At 35.5% G+C, this 18,488-nt stretch overlaps 1 protein-coding gene and 1 long non-coding RNA gene across 11 annotated transcripts in view; one reads left to right on the top strand and one right to left on the bottom strand.

The window, feature by feature from the left end:
• The window catches only part of Macrod2 (mono-ADP ribosylhydrolase 2), a 2,131,419-nt gene that overhangs the window by 1,857,929 nt on the left and 255,002 nt on the right, over positions 1–18,488 (top strand). The gene's annotated exons all lie outside the window — the stretch shown is intronic.
• LOC141423356 (uncharacterized) overlaps positions 1–18,488 on the bottom strand; it is an 87,915-nt gene that overhangs the window by 62,369 nt on the left and 7,058 nt on the right. The window contains exons 2-4 of one of the 2 annotated variants that reach the window (XR_012448162.1): positions 16,784–17,070; positions 15,777–15,921; positions 8,733–8,795 (exon numbers count right to left, since the gene is read on the bottom strand). This is a non-coding gene — a long non-coding RNA (uncharacterized lncRNA). Of the gene's footprint in view, positions 1–8,732; positions 8,796–15,776; positions 15,922–16,783; positions 17,071–18,488 lie in introns of those variants that run through there. The other variant, XR_012448163.1, reaches the window with a different exon arrangement.

Below are 18,488 nucleotides of genomic sequence, written 5' to 3'. Positions count from 1 at the left end.
ATGCATGATGCCAGTACCTTAGCTTAGGCTACCATCATATCTTTCTCGGATCACTGCCACATGCCAGACCCTCCTACTCAATCTCTCTGCCCTATTCTTGCCACCACTGTCCCCTCCAACCCACTCTAAAGAGTTCAAAGGAGATTATTATTGGTCTGTTTTCTCTCTAAAATTCCCTGTTGTCCTCAGAATAAAGCTTAGAAACATCCTCAAATGACCTAACCTGACCCTGGCCTTCCTTATCTTCTTATGATTCACATGCCAATTAACTATGGAACCTTTTGTCTTCCCTAAGGAGCTATGCTGCTATGCTTTTACTTCCTCAAGGATTTTCACTTTGGGATTTCCTTTCTTTTCTTCTTTCATTCCTTGGTGAAGCCCTGCTCATTCTTCAGGACTTAGAATGTGTGTTTTATTCTATCTTCTTGAGGCTCTTTCTGCCCCACCCACTAAAGACTGGCTTTCTGAGCATATCCCACTGATAAGCATATAGAGCCAATGCCCTGTGCTGATAGACTACCACACCACTGGCCATGCCTGAATGAAGACAACTGTTGACTTATTTCTCCTACAGTGAAGTTGGTAATGGTTGCTTTTTTTCTTTTTAAGTTGTGCATCCCTAGCAGATGGTACTATGAGCCAGTTCTATAAATATCTTCTGGACAAATAAAGTTAGAGTTCACACAATTAGTAACTGGGGAAGTAGGATCAAAACCCAATTCTTTAATACCATGTGACCCAATAATTCTCTGGGTACCTACTTAAAGGAAATGAAATCTCCATCTCTTAAAGATATCTGCACTCCCATTTTCATTGTACCATAATTCAAAGCAGGCAATATATGGAAAACACTTAAGTGTCTCTCAATGGAAGAATGGATAAAAAAATGTGGTGTATATGTGTATATCCAATGGAATATTATTCAGCCTTTAAAAGAGAGATCCTGTCATTTGCCAAAACTGGATAAGCCTAGAGGACATTATACTAAATGAAATGAGTCAAACATAGACAGAAAATATGGTTTGATCTCATTTGTATGCACATCTTTTTGTAAAAGATTAAATTTAAAGGTAGAGAATAAAATTGCAGTTACCAGTGGAGAGGGGTGGGGAGATATAAGTCAAAGAATAAAAAGTAGCAAATACGTAAGATGAACAAGTCAAGAAATCTAAAGTAAAATATGAGGACCATAATTAATAAAATTATACTGTATTGGGGATTTTGTTAAATAAGTATGTTTTAGCTGTTCTTGACAAAAAAAGTAACTATATAAGTAACTAATTGTGGCAGATACGTTAAATTTCTTCACTATAGTAATCATTATACTCTCTGCGTGTATCATACCCTACATCAAATTGCAAACTTTAAATATACACAATAAATTTTATTGTCAAAACAAATAAACCTTAGCTCCTTGGACCTCAAATACCATGTTATGATATTCACGCTAAACTCCTGGGTCCTACAAGAATCTAGGCTTGCCTAAGACTCAAGTACATCTACCAACAACTCCTCCAACCCCTTCCTGTTTGAGTATAGTAAGTTGAATATTTTAAGATAGGCTATGCCTCCAACTAAAACCCAATTGAATGACTTATAATAAATTATACCTATTATCAATGGCCTGTCAAAATTGGTGGTAAGACTTTTGTTTCAACATGTCTTTTCTTAAGTCTGTTCACTGCTATATTTCTTCTGGCCAAGAATTCTGCTAGCAAGACTTTCCAGTAAAGGCTGCCAATTCTTATATTTTATTGTGCTTCCTTTCTTTTCATTGTCTCTATCTCTCCTTACAAAGTCATCTGAGCTTTTCTAATGCATATTTGGTAATTAATATTCATGCCATACGAACATAGGAAAAATAATAGTTTCTCAGCTTCAGACTTCAAAGCCCCAAATCACCTGAATGCGATGTGCTTAGCACAGGGCAAGGCGCCTCCTGTTCACACTTCACAAAGGAACACCTTCCTGAGAAGCTAGCATTTACCTATCCAGACATGATTGCCATCAAACAGATCAACAACACAAAGCCTTTGTCAGATTTCAAATATCTTCTCCATGTTTGCCTTTTTTATTTTCTTAATGGTATCTTTTACTGAACACATTTCTTGATTTTAATGAAATCCAGTTTTTCTCCTTGATAGTTGCTATGTGTATAGTCTCTACAGGCACTACTTATTATCTTCAAATGATTAAGTTTTATATATTAAATGGTTTATAAAATTACTTTAAAATATCTCTGTTTTGCCCAATTATTTAAATAATAGGATACATATGATCAAAGTATATCATATACATATATGGAAATATTACAATGAAACCCCTTACATTGTACAATTAATATGTGTTAGCAGAAAATGTGGAAAAAATATTTGAAAAGAAATTTATAAATACCTAGAAAATTGCTCTTCTATTCTACTTCGCATCTCATCCCCATATTGTATTACAAATGGGTTGCTTGCAATTAGCATTTCAATTTTCTATTTTTTGTAAAATTGCTAGATTTCTTAAAATTTAGTTTTGAAGGTAAGAAAAGGTACTAGGTGCTAATAATAAATTCCATACCCTTCCCCACCATGATATCTTTACGTTAAACAAAATCCAGGCCCCTTGGTAGTTGTCTTATTGAAATAAATTATACATGTACCATATAAAGAATGTGCATTATTTCACAGCACTACATCTTTTGATGTGATGTCAGGACCTCAAATGTACTTTTCATTGGAGCCCTTGTTCTAAGGCATTGGAAAGCAAATGACGCACACTGAAATTCTGTCAAATAATTATTGCACAAATGCCTCATCACTTTTAGTCAAGAAGCATTGAGGAAATGAGCCGCCTCTTTAATCATCAAAAACATCAGAATGCACTTTAAGGATCAGGAAATTGGGGACAAGTAGGTCAAGTCAATTGGCCAAGATAATGATACAAATTAAATCAAGGTCCAGCCAGAGAGTGTAATTCGGCTTGAATTCTGAAGTCTGTCCCTGCATCTTTGTGGCAGACACATGCCAGACAACAGATCTAAAATTTGGTGTATATGTTTGCTAATAATGTAATCATACAAACTATATTAATGTTCTCTAAGCCAAATAATATATGGTACATTCTGAGTTTTTGTTAAAATAATTGGATTTTCCTTTATTTCTTTCATGGATCTTTCTGGAATGGTTATGGTTAAATATACCATGTTTGAAGTCATAACAAATTATACTTATTGACAAGAATTTGTAACATGCAGAAGTAAAAATGAAAGTTACTGTGCCATTTTCTGCCTTTTAGTGCATTTATATAATAATGGAAGAATTGGTTGAAATATTTAAAAAGGAACTTCTCTTTTGCATATAAGAAAATAAATATTAGAAACATTGCTGACACAACATTATTTAAATAAATTTAGCAAAACTACTTAATAAATTCCCTCTATTATTTATATAGTCAGAGAGACCAGCCATATTTTTCATAAACATGTTTTAAATTATCAATAGCCCATGGAATGTTCACTTTGGACTTTTGTGAACGGAGAGCAGAATGAGATTTTTAAAGACTGGGAGAGAGCTATGAAGTAGGAAAGAATGCAGAAAATCTAACAGATGAGGGAGGTAGGCTGCACTATCTGCTCAATGACAGCTTGGATACTGAATTATAGTAATTTCTCTGTGTTCTGTGATGCTTATTAAACAGGATTCAGTAGATGCTCCCAAAGGCCATGAACCAGCCAGCACATTGGTTTCCACTATAACACCTTCAAATAAAGTGTTGAGTTAAAAATCCATTGTAGCAGAGAATGGCTTACAACCTACAGACAATAGCTTCTCCTCTAAATATATTCACAAATGCATCATAAATGTTTGCTTGGGTGTTTTATTTAGAAACAACATGGATAAATACATGAAAGAGCATTACTAATGACAAAGCAAAAGTGAACTGTAAAATGTCTCTAATGAATGCATTAAAATCTGCACTCTTCAAATAGAGCTGGCTAAAGAGAGGAAAATGTAAGATGACAGCAGGTGAGCACTTTGTGTGTGCGTGTGTGTGTGTAGCTATGTGAAGCAAATGATATTTGCAAAGTAAGACCCTTATATCTGCTGAATAGAAAAGAGCTGCATTCAAAAGACACATCTGCCAGAAAAATCTGGGGTTGTAATTTAGGTTTTATAGTCCAAGAATGACTAGATTGCTTCTAAAAGCACTACTTCTCCGATTTTTTATTTCATTCTTTGATCAAATATGTCAGCCAAGGAAGAAAATGGTCATTTATTTCTTTTGAAAGCAGGAAGTAAAAGAGATTTACATTAAATAGCAGTCATCACAACATTCATAAAAGTTTCCAGCTATTTATCAACATGCCCGGTTTGTAACTGCAATTTATTTAATCAGATTTGTATCTTCTGTAACGCTGAAACTTCCATACTGAAGGTGGTAGTTATTCCAAGCTATGGTCAAATGTGCATATGGCTGTGTGATTGTCAGAAAATGTTCTTGTGTCAGATGGAGCCATGGCTTAGAGTAAAAACAATCCTGTTAGTGCTTCTGCAGCATATGAGGAGACAGCTCCACTTTATTAGTGAAATTATGCTGGCCATGGATGACTGACTGTCCTGATCATTTGCAGGCCAATTGTGAAGCCATTGATGGGGTCACTGGGCAGCCCAATCTGATTCAGTCATTAAGACAACTGGAGCAACCAGACTGTAAAATGGTTGGTCTGGTTATTTCTTAATGATGTAATTGGATTGACCACAGAGAGATCCAATTAATTGCTGAACCATTAGTGACTGTGGTGGTCTTACCAATAAGCTCAGCTGTCAGTGGCAGACTTGAATTGACTGTACAGCTTCCTGATCGATTGTACAATTTGCTATTACCTAGCTGGAGATTGAGGAGAATTGATTTAATTTTGGCGATTTTGTTGAACCTATACATGAATCACATATTTTAAGAGTATGTATATTTGGGGTTTTTTTTAATTGCAATACATTTGTGAGACATTAGTGATATATAATGCTATCTTAAGATATGGCTATTTTACCTTGCCTGAATAGGTTTCATTAGAAAATTCTATAGGCTATTGTACAGATCTATAGGGCAATTTGCTACTTCCTAGGAGAGGAGGGGGAATGCAAGCTCGAATGAAAATTGTGTGTTCAGGATCAGGGAAGGAGAAGTATTATTCTTTTCACCCTGGCATGGCCCATCTGAGAAGATTCCTGCATGGTTCCTGCAGTCTATTAAGGACATAGCAATGTCAAGCATTCTTCTGCTTTATTGAGTGGTCTGTGGAAGGAGTGGGGCACCCATGGAGCATGGTATGAAGAAATAAATGATTCCTATTACTTTCTTTGGGAGAAAAAATGGAGACAATGAGCTTTTCAGCTGTCTCCCATCTGTCAAGACAAACTACTCATGGGAGTTTCCCTTAAAAATTGTTTAGGTATTCACAAGACTCTTCCTGGCTAGGGCTGCTCTGTAGGCTTAATTCACTACAACTACCACTCAACTGTACCTAGAAGAGATACTCAATAAATGTTTGCTGAGTAAGCATAGGAATAAGTTCTTTACAAAAATTTCTGTCTCAGTAATTGATGCCAAATAGCTATAAGGAGGCAGGTGTTACATTTTTACATATTTTATTTAAGTAGACACATTTTTGAGATGGAAGTGACTTTTGAGGTGAGTTAGTCCTCCTGTGATTTCCTAACAATGTGATTCCTAACAATGGTCTATAAACATATGCCAATTCTTGACAACACTCTCACAAGGCCTAATGAAAATGAGAAAAACATAAGTGATGGTTTTGAGAGATTAAAGATGTCACTATTTGTTTGTTCTGAGCCCCTTCTGAGAGGGAGAGGCTTTTTTCCTTTCTTTTAAAAATTAAAAAATTATCTTACTTATATGACTGCTGTCTTACCAGTCTAGACTTTAGAATAACTGTAAGCATCTGCCTTCTGTAGTGGAATGCTTGCTCTTGGAATTTTCTCTTCTAGCTCAAGCCACATGGAGAGGCCATGCATATACAGTCTGGTCAAAGGCCAAAGTGACCACTGAGACACCTGACAGCTGACTTACACTGAAACCCAAGCAAACACAGTCAACCTACACTATTGTAGAGCCAACAAAATGGTTGTTTTAAACCACCAAGATTTTAATTGGCTTATCCCTAAAAATAGATACCTGCAAAAACGACATAATTCACTGAGTAAGAATTGTTAGCTCCCATTTCTTGAGAACAATTGCCACTTCGAAGAGTGTGCAGTGCCTACTTCTTTGGTAATAAAAAAAAAAGTCCTTTCTTTTAGGCATGATGACCAGAATAGGTAATAGTTATATACAAGCATGTATGTCTTTAATTAGAATAATGAATATTATTGAAAATATTTTCCTATATTTAATCCACTGTGTTCTAAAGTGCATTAAATACCCTCTGCAAGAACTCTCCCCTGCCAAACCCATCATATTAGTTAGCTAACCTCTTCTCAAACAGTTCCAGTAAAAATGACTGATTCATCATAAAGCAGTAGAACCTTTTAAAATATTTGTAATCCTTAGAAAATACCTAAAAACCTTGATATTGCTGAGGAGTTTTAAACAGATACTGATAATTTTAAATTTAAAGAAATACTCCACATTGATTAATTGTGTATGTCAACACATGCATGCAAGAAAATTTGTCCCTGGACACTCCATTCAGATACCTTACTTCAATTGATACAACTTCACACTATGGTAGTGCTGACCTTCACCAAGGAATAAGTCTGGGGATGGGAGGGATAGGAGAGTAGGAGGTATTGGCAGAGAAAAAAGAGAGGAAAAATATGAGATATTTCCTGAAACCCTACGTGCAAAGTTCTATGTATATATGCATATTCTCACAAACTTAAGGACTTTAGAGCTTATTTAATGCAAACATTTCTATAAAAATGCATGTTTTCCCTAAAAATTAAGCATTTTGAATAAACATTATCCTACTCAAAACCCTTTGTGTCCTCTTTAATAGAAAAATCTCAATCACCATGAAGCATTATTTCTGTGAAATTATTTTATTTCAAAATCAGTAGATTTGTTTTCTATGAAAAGCATAAGCAAAGGTATATCTGGATGCTGATTATTTTATTAAAGCTCTTTTGTCAAAGATGTTTAGAATGATGCCTTATGAGTTATATGTCCACAAAAGGAGAAGAGGAAATATTGTCTGTACAGTGGACATTGGGAAGAATATATGTAGCAAAATAATGCAATGTGAAGCTTATCTTTGAAATAATAAAGCTTTTAGTTCTACCATCTGTGGTTGTTATATTCCTGCTGAAGTTCTCAGAGTTTTTAATAATAAAAAATGTGGCTGACATATGAACTTTTAGCTCTTACAACATTAACATATTCCAGTACTAATGAGCACTTAAAAGAACAACCAGTGAAGTAAGTTGTATTTGTCATTGTTAATGAGAATACGAGTTCTGAATTATGGTAAATGGTGAACTAATTGTCTTAAAAATAGTCAATTTTTTTCTTTTGGCTGGCCATTTCTTAAAAGTCATTTTCTTCTTTAGCAACTATTTTCAAAAGCTACCATCTTCCTCATAGGCATAACCTTCACTGTGACAGACATTAGAGTTCTAACAAAACTTTTCAAAGATAAGAAAAAAAATGCAATGGCAATATTTCAGAGAATGTCAGTCAGCCTCAAACTAATTTTTCAGTATAAGGATATGCATGATTTATATTCAATTTAAAAGGAGATTTTGGGTCTTTTCAATAAATATTAAGGGAGATAATTATATTAAGGAAATTCTTGAGTGAAGAAGATCATTAAACACTTCAGATACTTTTGCCTATTATATACTTATTAAAGAAACAAAATATTCTGCACAATACTGATTTTCATTGGAATACAATGAGAACTGTAAGAAGATTCTTCAAAACCTACTTTAAGTAATGACTTGCCCTGACTGGTAGCATTATCAGCTGCAATGGGAGAGAAAATATGCTGTGTTTATACATGTACTGTTAAAAAGAAAAATAGGTATCATTCTCAAGTTTATTGCCTTTCACTCCTCTGCTGGTTTGGGTAAGATTGGGTAGGGGGAGGTTGGAAGACATCTCTGGACTTAAATGATAGAATAAGCCATCTAGAAAAGTGATCAGCACCTAAAATCTCAATGACAGACTTGCAGATTTGTTGACTGTCTTTCACTCTAATTGTCTGCCAAGGCTATGCTTACTAGCAATTTACATAAAGCAATGTATTATATGTGGCTCTGAAACGTGTCTCCCTATGGCAGTAAGCAAGTTCATCTGCCTGAATTGTTGAGAAATTTGCTGAGCTTGGGATGTACAGCTTCTGGGGGATTTCAGCTTGGTGGTACATCTGCAGCTGCCTTCTCATTTATATTAATGGCAGCAAACCTGAGTGGCCTTATGGCCTTCATGCATTACCAGAGAGAGTCTGGAAATACAGTTTCAGACAGGAGGAATACATTCTGGAGATCTACTGTCAAGCATAGCAACTGCAGTTAATAATGAAGTATTGTATACCTAAAACTTGCTAAGAGGGTAGATTTTAAATATTCTCATCATGAAAAATGATAAGGATGTGAGGTGATGAACATGCTAATGAGCTTTATTTAATTATTTCACAATATATACATATATCAAAACACCACATTGTATACCATAAATATGTTGATTTTTATTTATTAACTAAAACAAAAAATATAAGCAATATTTAGATCAGGATAAGCAGTAGTATTTCATGTTGTCTTGCTTTCTTTTTGGTTGTGAGTGTCTATAACCTACAATAAAATAAAAGAAATTCAAATGGCCAAATTAAACTTAGATCTCCTGTGTGCCAGCAGAACCACTTTCTGCCCTCAAAATCAGCAAATTCCATTCTACTTCAGTGCAGAGGTACAAGGTAACAAATATGTTGACATTTTCTTTTGAGGGGAAGGAAAATTAGATTACTGCCAATGAACAATGTCACAATTGGGATCAGTTTGTTCGATAAATTTGTAATTCCTCATGCAAAAGCTAAAATATTTCAGTGTTTTTTAATATCCGATACTGCAATATACGCATTGGTACATTGAATGCATTGAGTACATTTCAAAGGATGATCTAAAATGTATTTTTTTTGGTTTTCACTATATACTTAAAATTTTTGAACATGAGTGCTTATAAATTACCTGTATTCAGCAATACTCTGTGATTTTATTGAAAATGTGGTTAGCATATGGTAGGAGCCTAAGTACCTGATTTTTTTTAAATTTTTAAATTTTTTATTATCATATTATTGTTATGCTGGGGGTACATTGTGACATTTACAAAAGTTCTTACAATATATCATAGTTGAATTCACCCCCTCCACCATTCTCCTTTATCTCCCCTTCACCCCATTCCTGCCTGGAATAGTTTCAACAGGTCTCATTTTTCCATTTTCATACTCTAGTAAATAATTTTTCCACTTCATTCACCCTTCTACAAACTTTCCTTGTATCTTCCCCACTCCCACTGGTACCAACTCCGAGGCAAGACCTGTTTTACTTTCCTGTTCTCTGTTTTTTATAAAAAGGATTTTTGTTTGTTTAAGATAGCTATACAGGGTGTTTCATTGTGACATTTCCATGCATATATTAAATATAACCTGAATTGGTTCATCTCCTCTATTTTTCTCTGTTCTACCTTAGTCCCTTGAAGGAATAATAAGGATGAATAATTGGATTACATGCTTTAGCCTCAGGACATACTTTAAGTTCAGAAATATTCTTAAAAGCTGTAAAATATCAATGATTTATAAATACTTTTTTAGGGAATAATGAGTACTATTTTAAGAAGTTGATGTTCCACCTGTCTATTATTGGAAAGCAATTACTTTCAATTATGTTTAATTATTATTCAATAAAAAATTACCTTTATACACAGCAGTATTTGAGTAGAATAGATTTTCTGGTACTCATCATATTATTATAATAAAAAAATCTAAAGTTGAACATGGTGACAGAATACAAACACATTTAAAGGCAAAGGATATTATTTTTCTTCAGAAAATATTCCTAGAATTTAGTCTGTGCTACTCAAAGATGTGGCTTAACAGTTTCCTCTCATCCAATATTAAAATTTTACTATGTTTCTTAGCTATAAGATAGTCTCTTTCTTTATTAACCCTGGAAATCCACTATTTCCACTTGTCAGTAAAACTCTATATTCTGTGTTATCTTATCAGTTCATCTTTTAATTAGTCCCCAGGTACAAGCTAAATAGAATATTTTAAGGTAAAGTATATATTTTAAAACATAATATGAGCTATACAACATTATCCTCACAGGCTGTAAAAATAATACATACATTAAACAATGACTATAGTCTCCTAGTCATACCCCTAAGACCAACAGGCTGTCCTTAAAGATGTTGTTTGAAGTTTTTCAAGTGAATTCCAGTTGGTTGCCCCATTCAAAGTTCCAAATTTAGACAAGATTATCATTGATCCTCTTTAAATTAGATTATGCAGTCAACAAACTTATTCATTCATTCTTTTTTTTTTCTTTCATTCATTTGTCCTTGGCTAGAGATAGAGAGAAAACATTTCCCACAGCCACATTCCAAGCTACCTTCAGGTGATGGGCAAGTGACAGACAAAAATGAATAAAAAATTGCAAGATGGCACCATAAGTGAGCTATATGAGGTCAGCATACAGAAGAGAGGTAACAAATTCAGCCAAGAGGGACATGGTTAAAGCATGAGTTGAATTGTATAGTATTATTGAAGGAAGCAATTTTGAAGGAAAGGTAGAGAGAAAGACTTTTTAGTGTCAGAGAACAACATATGCACAGAAGAATACAGGTAAGAACACAGTATATTCCAGAATCCATAAGCAAGTGTGTATGACAAAAATGTAGGATGAATTTGAGGGAGCTAAAATATGTTTCCAGACTTATTCTCTTATGTCTGTATACAAGATGCTTTGTATTCTCATAATACAAGTGAAGGTGGTGGGAAGCCATACAAGGATTATGGGACCCACTGCCACACTGGATCTCATAGATAGAGATCAAACCAGTGACCATCCATATTCCAAATGAACCAACCAAAACCAATGGGAGCTTTACTGAGATATAGAGGAAGGAGAGCAGTTCATAACATTATTGCCAATAAATATAGTCTAATCTCTCATAAGTTCTAAATATCCAGGCTGGTTTTGATACATAAAATCTCATAGCCAGGATTTTGTGTTTGTCCCAACATTGTACAGTCCTATACTATAAATCCCTGATGAGTCAAAATTCATTAAACCCCACCAATCAAGCCACTGGGCAAAAGAGATTAAGGAAACACCAAATGTCATAGGATGAGAAAAAATACCCAAAACCATGACATGAATGAAGTCTCCTAGAAGGGAGACTTTGTTGTTCTTTCACCTGGGAGGGTCCATCTTCTGTGTGTGGGCATGGAGAATCAAAACAAACAACAAAAAAACTGAAAATCTGAAGTTAGAAGAACTGGGCCTGTGTTGTTTGTTGTTGGATATGGAATTCTCTGAACTTTGGTTTTCATGTGTTATAAAAAGGAAATAACATCCATTAAATGAGATAATGTATATCAAACTATTGACAAATCATAAAGAACTATGCAAGTTATTATAATTATCATATATCTATGTTACAAATATGAATATATATACATATATATATATATACTTCCAAAGTTTATTTCTTCCTTAGAATATTTTCAATAGTAATATAGCACCTTTTTTTCTGTTCTTTACTAGATTATGTAGTCTAATCAGGCTTTTTGACTAGATTTAAATGCTTAAGATATTTTTATTATTTAGGACTAACATGAATTTATTAGAGATTTTTGAAATATGGACATTAGATGCTACTAAGCCAAGGTCTGAAGTCATGAGTGCTATTAAAAAATATAATAATACCAACCTGGGTTTCAAAGACAGTAGTCCCAGACTTCCCATAAGGGTTATCACTCATGGATCCTGAAAGCCACAGATTCTAAAAGGCCCCACTTGCAAAAAGAATCAATGAGTCTGATCAATATTTCGTGAACAAGGTTCTTTCAAAGGGAGGGGTTAGTCCTGAGTCTCTTATGCTTTTTGGGGATTTGACCTTCTACCAGGAGCAACCAAAGACTTTAATTGCCTTAGCCAAAGAGACATACTTGATTACAGGAACTACAGCAGGAAAACCTGAGTGCAGGAAGAGTTAATAGTGTCTAGAGGGAGAAGCCTAAAGCTTAATTTCCCCTCCTCTGGCCTGACCCAACCGTAGAAGGGATGAATACAGAATGTCTGTTCTGACCGAAGGCTGGATTGCACCAGCTCTCTCTCTCATCCCACATTTCTCCATTCTCCATTCTCCTGTCTGCTTCAGCCCCTGCCAAGTTGGAAATTGTGCTTACATATTCCTCCTCTGACCTTCCATACTCATGACTTGCTTTTCACCTTGCATCAACTTTGCTGGGACTGTGCTCAGAATTTTTTCTTCTCCCTCCTGGTCTCAACCCTAGCTATTGTGACACAGTCACATTAGCCTCTGCTCCTAGAACATCAAATGTTAGACAGTTAAGCCAGTCCGGAGGTACAGGCCTTTCTCTGGGAAGCAATCTGGCTAAAGAGAAAGAAAATCCATCTCCAGCTGACCTATCCTCAACTCCCGATTTCATGTGCTGGTATGTTTGTGTTGTTTAGCAAATACTCGCAGAAAATGTTATCTAAATATCATGCACTGTCTCAACGGTTTGTTGGACTTAATATCTCAGCCTTCAACTGAGACCAGACCTAAAAATCTAGATTATTTCTACCTGCATGTGTCCTTTATCGGAGCTGCATTATTTGATTTTACATAGTGATTCAACATGGGAGAAGAGTTCCAAACTGAGAATACTAATATCAATGGCCAAATAATATGTGAGGGTTGTATTTTTTTTTTTCCTTAATAGTCCTCAGTAGATAGCGTGTGTGTGTGTGTGTGTGTGTGTGTGTGTGTGTGTGTGTGTAGCTTCTGAAGGAACACCAAGCTACAGATAAAGAACAAGGCTGTCTGCCCATTCCAGGGTCTGATCTGTGTAAATGCTATGATATACTGCCCAGAATCTTCCCTTCAGGGCTGAAGGAGATAGACAAATGGAGATAATGAGGCAACCCAAATGTCTGCAACAGTAGAAAACCATTACTAGCCCCGGAATGGAAGGAACACAGGTGGTGGTGTTGCCCATCCTGAGGCCAGGGTCACCAGACAGAAGCTGGGTAAGGGAGAGGTGGACTGTCCTATACAGTGGAACTATAGAAGCATAGTCATTGCCAAAGATGCCCCAAAAACAGGAGAGGGGAAGAAATACACCAGGCTTTTAAAATTCTTATCTACCCATCTTCTGTCAGTGATTCCCACAGACCAAATGTCACAGGGAGCAACAGTGCCAGAGTAACCAGGGACACATGGGTGAGTCCCTGTGATAGAAAGCAGAAGTGGGAATCAAGCAAAGAGAATGCTTATAAATCACCAGGCAAATGACACTTGCTATATCTAATCTTTGAGGGTAGAGCCCAGAATCAAAATTCTGATGCTTCTCAAGTGGACCAACATTTGATAATCTTTCCATAACATAGAAAATATCTTAAATTGCCAGGCCTTCTTATAAAGCTGCATGAAACACAATAATTATAACTAATAATTCTGATGATAGGAAAACATTGATTTTATTTGTCTTCCTCCTCTCATTTTTAAGCCAACTATGGTAACTACATAGACTATATGACAAATTGGCATTTAATGAAAAGCTTCTTCCTTTTACCCAGTCTCTTAGGAATAATTAAAATGGCATCCTGCTGTAATCCAAAATGCACAGAAAAGAAAATGATGTGCATTTCTTAAAATTAGCTCTACAATGTAGTAAAGTGTCTCCAGAATTCATCATTATTAGTGACTGACAGTAGAACTCTCAGGCTGAGAGTGTAGCACAGTGGTACACCACTTACATAGCATGTGCAAGACCCCCAGCACCACACACACGTACACACAAATAGAACCCTCAAATAAGAGAAATATCCACAATCACATTACACTAATTATGAATTACTCAGCCCATGAGCATGGTAGCTATATGCTCCTCACACTCACTTAATTCTTCAATTCACCTCTATACTTCATTAACTCTTAAGGTTTTAAACTGCCTCCCCTGTTTAATACACATAGACATTTTTGTATATGGAAATGTTCTATGTGTGTAGGGTTGTGGAAAACATATACAAACATTACAATTTAATGTGGTGGAATTCTATGGCAAATTAGTTCAATGTGCCTTAGGAAAGACCCCATATTAGCTTTTACAGCTCCTAATTAAAAGGATTGAGAGCTGTGACTTCAGTGTTTTTGAGTTTATATGTATATGAGCAAGGGAAAATGAGAATATGTAATAAGCATACCAAAGAAAGATATATTCTGAAAACAAGGCTGCTGCACTATAGAAAATAAGGGTTGGAAGAATCACGTACTTGATTTATCAAGCAAACTTGAGTGATTTTTCATCACTGAACAGTACCAATAGTTGATTTACATTTAAATGCAATAAATTAACATTATTATAATTATATTTTTGCTATTATTCCCCAAATTTGTCTCACTTGAAACATGGCCACTGAGTGATGGTTGATGATCATTCTTGAGCCAATTGTTCTTATCACTGTTTTCATGGCCTGGTACAATCTAATAGAAGGACCAGGGTATATGGAAAAGTTGTATTTCTGGTGCCTCCCCTCTCCTGATGACCTTGAGTAATTGCTATAAAGTCTTTGGTATTCAGGCTCCTCAATGGAAATGACATTATTATAATTAGATAATCTATTAGGCCCTTTGGAACATGCAATTCAATAAGTCTAAAACATAGAGACCTATCAATGTCCTTTATGGTTGAGTTGGACCTTTACTTTCCCACTTACTATCAATCATACCAAATTATTTGCTTTATGAAACACACTGAATATTTTCTAATATTCATACTTTTGTTGAAATCAAAATCCCATCCCCGCTTCCCAGAACCTGTCCATTTTTTAAAGCCACAATCATATCCCAAAGCTTTCATTGCCTTATCTATTGCCTCAGTTAGACTCACATGTCTCCCTTTGTATTCCTATTGTTCTTCCTATTACGTTGCGTGAATATTATCACATACAAGTTTGTCCATATTCAAATAATTTTGTTTGCTATTGTCTCCTCTACTATAGCAGGCTTTCTTCAGTGATTATGATTTTCTCTAATCATTTTTGTATCCCTGAAGGTTGGCACATAATAGATATTCTAATGATTGAATTAAATAGCTTTATAGATTTGCTTAATCTATAAACACTACATTTTGTGGTAGGCAAAGATAACCTCAATGATCCCCAACTATTGGTGTTTGTGGTCTTATATTGTCTCTTGCCATGTGGACCAGGGCTGACCACTAGAATTTTTTTTTGACAGTCCTGGCATTTGAACTCAGGGCCTTGTACCTGCTAGGCAGGTTCTCTACCAGTTGAGCCATGCCTCCAGTCCAAAATATTTCTTAATATAAGAAATTAGCATGATTATAAATACATTTCTGTTATTACTAAGCTACTAAATTATTGAGCTTATTTTTTATGTGGCAATAAATAACCAATGCAAACTCTTCTACACAAAAAGAAGGGAATAGCTTTGTCATTTCTATTTTATAATCAAAGCATTGCTGTTTTTTGATACTCAGTCAAGATTTGAGAAAGGCAAGAGAAGCTGAGTTAAAATCTTACTTCTTCCACAGGAAATAGAAGTCACTCAAGTCGCACAATTCCAGGACTTGGAATCCTGCGTGGAACAGTCTGTTTTCCACCTGGGGTTGCTGCTGCTGGTGACTCTGATAATGTCCAGGGTTCTTGGGCATTTCTGAGAATCACTCTGTAGAAACAGAGAAGATTGTCAATGACAGGGAGGAAAAAGGGAAGAGTGGCTTATGTACCCTTCCTTAGGAGGCAATATTATATAGTAAAATCCACTTCTGGAATAAAAAATATTATCAATAATAGCTATTGTTTGTGTTGTTAATGCACTATTATTAAATTAACATCATCAATCATTTTGTCACCATTTCAAATGAATATATCCAAATAATTAGCATGACAGTAACATAGTAAATTACTAGTAATATCATTATTATATTATTATAATATTTTTAGATTACTACTAATAATTATTACTATTAATTATTCCTACATATACTTATGAGTGATTACTATTATCCTCATTTGAATGATGAGTAAACGGAAACATAGATCATCCAGTTTTTTAAAGTCAAATAACTGATATAATGAATCATGACTCAAGGCAAGATCTGTCTTAAACAGCAAAATTAGCAGTAGAGCTTTGAATTTCTTCACCTACATGATTAGTACAGGCATACTCAATCTGCACTGCTCTTGTTGTAATTTAAATGAGATAAGATCTTTATAAAGTTGTTTTCAGAATGCCCAAAAAACGCACAGGCAACTGTGCCCTTTTCTTTGCCTGTCACCCATCATCTGTTCTGTTTGTATAGAGTGAGTCTCAGAGATGCCCAAGAACCCAGGGCATTAGTGGAGCTGTCAGCAACAGCAGCCCCAGACTGTGTGACAACTGAGTGTGTTCACATGCAGGACTCAGGTCCCAGAATTATGCAACTTGAGGGACTCTTCTATTTCCTGTGGAGGAAATAAGATTTTTAACTCAGTCTCTTTTGCCTTTCATAAGCCTAGAATGAGTATCTAATAATGGTAAGGCTTACCTTTTCATTGTAAAATGGAAATTACAAAGCTGTTTCCTTTCTTATGTATGACAAAGTAAGTGGATTTGATGCAGATGTGAATCCCATTGACCATGGAAAGAGGGTTGGAATGTATTTGTGGCAACAAACTCCTTATGATTGACGCACATGCTCCTTCCTAAAAGCCTTTACCTACTGCAGAGGTAATCTCATTACAACCAATTGGTGGTCAGTTACTTAGAATAGAGTCATAGGAAACTTCATCTATGGAGTATTTTTTTTCTCTTTATTCACAATCAAGGCATAATCTGTTCAAAGAGAGAGAGAGAGAGAAAATCCTTCACATAAATCTGTTGAGGTTGGTTTAGTTTCGTATGGTCAGACAGAATAAAAACATTCTCTTACCTGAATATGTATCAAGTTTTAAAATATTTTCTTTAATTTTATTATTTGCAGTCCTCCTTTTATTCATTTTACAAATTTCTTTCAGAGAATAAATGATGCATTGAAAGAGACTGACTATCCATAATAACTTTGACATGAGTGGCTGGTGGATTTACCACTTTAATGTGATCTGGCAAAGGACCCCTTGAGCTGATCAGTAAGAACAGCAATGCCAAATTATGGTAAACCTCAAAAGCTTTCAAGGAAGCAATCTGGATCTAATTGGGCAGAAGCTTAGCAAGTAAACCACAGCTATTTCTTTGTAGAAAGTCCAGTTTTGTACTATTGAGATTAAGCCTGTAAGGGCTGCCTTGCTGAATGGAAACCACAAACACTGGGCCCCTCAATGTTTATTCTTGAATCATAGCAGCAATAAGGAGGCTGTGTCTGTGTTCAATAAGGATATCTTTTTTTCTTTGCAAAAATATGGGCTGTACGAACCAACACACATATGTGCTTTGTGTATAGGCTCCTCTGTATAGGTTATGAAGATAATAAGATTTGATGAACTGGGTTCTGCCATAAGAAGAGTAGACATTAAAAGATGGTACCAAAGAAAACTTTGGAACTTTTTTTTTTCATTTTTCTTTTATTATTCATATGTGCATACAAGGCTTGGTTCATTTCTCCCCCCTGCCCCCACCCCCTCCCTTACCACCCACTCTGCCCCCTCCCTCTCCCCCCCCTCAATACCCAGCAGAAACTATTTTGCCCTTATTTCTAATTTTGTTGTAGAGAGAGTATAAGCAATAATAGGAAGGAACAAGGGTTTTTGCTGGTTGAGATAAAGATAGCTATACAGGGCATTGACTCACATTGATTTCCTGTGCATGGGTGTTACATTCTAGGTTAATTCTTTTTGATCTAACCTTTTCTCTAGTACCTGTTCCCCTTTTCCTATTGGCCTCAGTTGCTTTAAAGGTATCTGCTTTAGTTTCTCTGCGTTAAGGGCAACAAATGCTAGCTAGTTTTTTAGGTGTCTTACCTATCCTCATCCCTCCCTTGTGTGCTCTCACTTTTATCATGTGCTCATAGTCCAATCCCCTTGTTGTGTTTGCCCTTGATCTAATGTCCACATATGAGGGAGAACATACGATTTTTGGTTTTTTGAGCCAGGCTAACCTCACTCAGAATGATGTTCTCCAATTCCATCCATTTACCAGCGAATGATAACATTTCATTCTTCTTCATGGCTGCATAAAATTCCATTGTGTATAGATACCACATTTTCTTAATCCATTCATCAGTGGTGGGACATCTTGGCTGTTTCCATAACTTGGCT

Source organism: Castor canadensis, chromosome 5, assembly GCF_047511655.1.
Source record: "Castor canadensis chromosome 5, mCasCan1.hap1v2, whole genome shotgun sequence".
Lineage (NCBI taxonomy): Eukaryota > Metazoa > Chordata > Mammalia > Rodentia > Castoridae > Castor > Castor canadensis.
The sequence above is the reverse complement of the archived record's forward strand: the minus strand, read 5'-3'. Positions and strand labels throughout refer to the sequence as shown.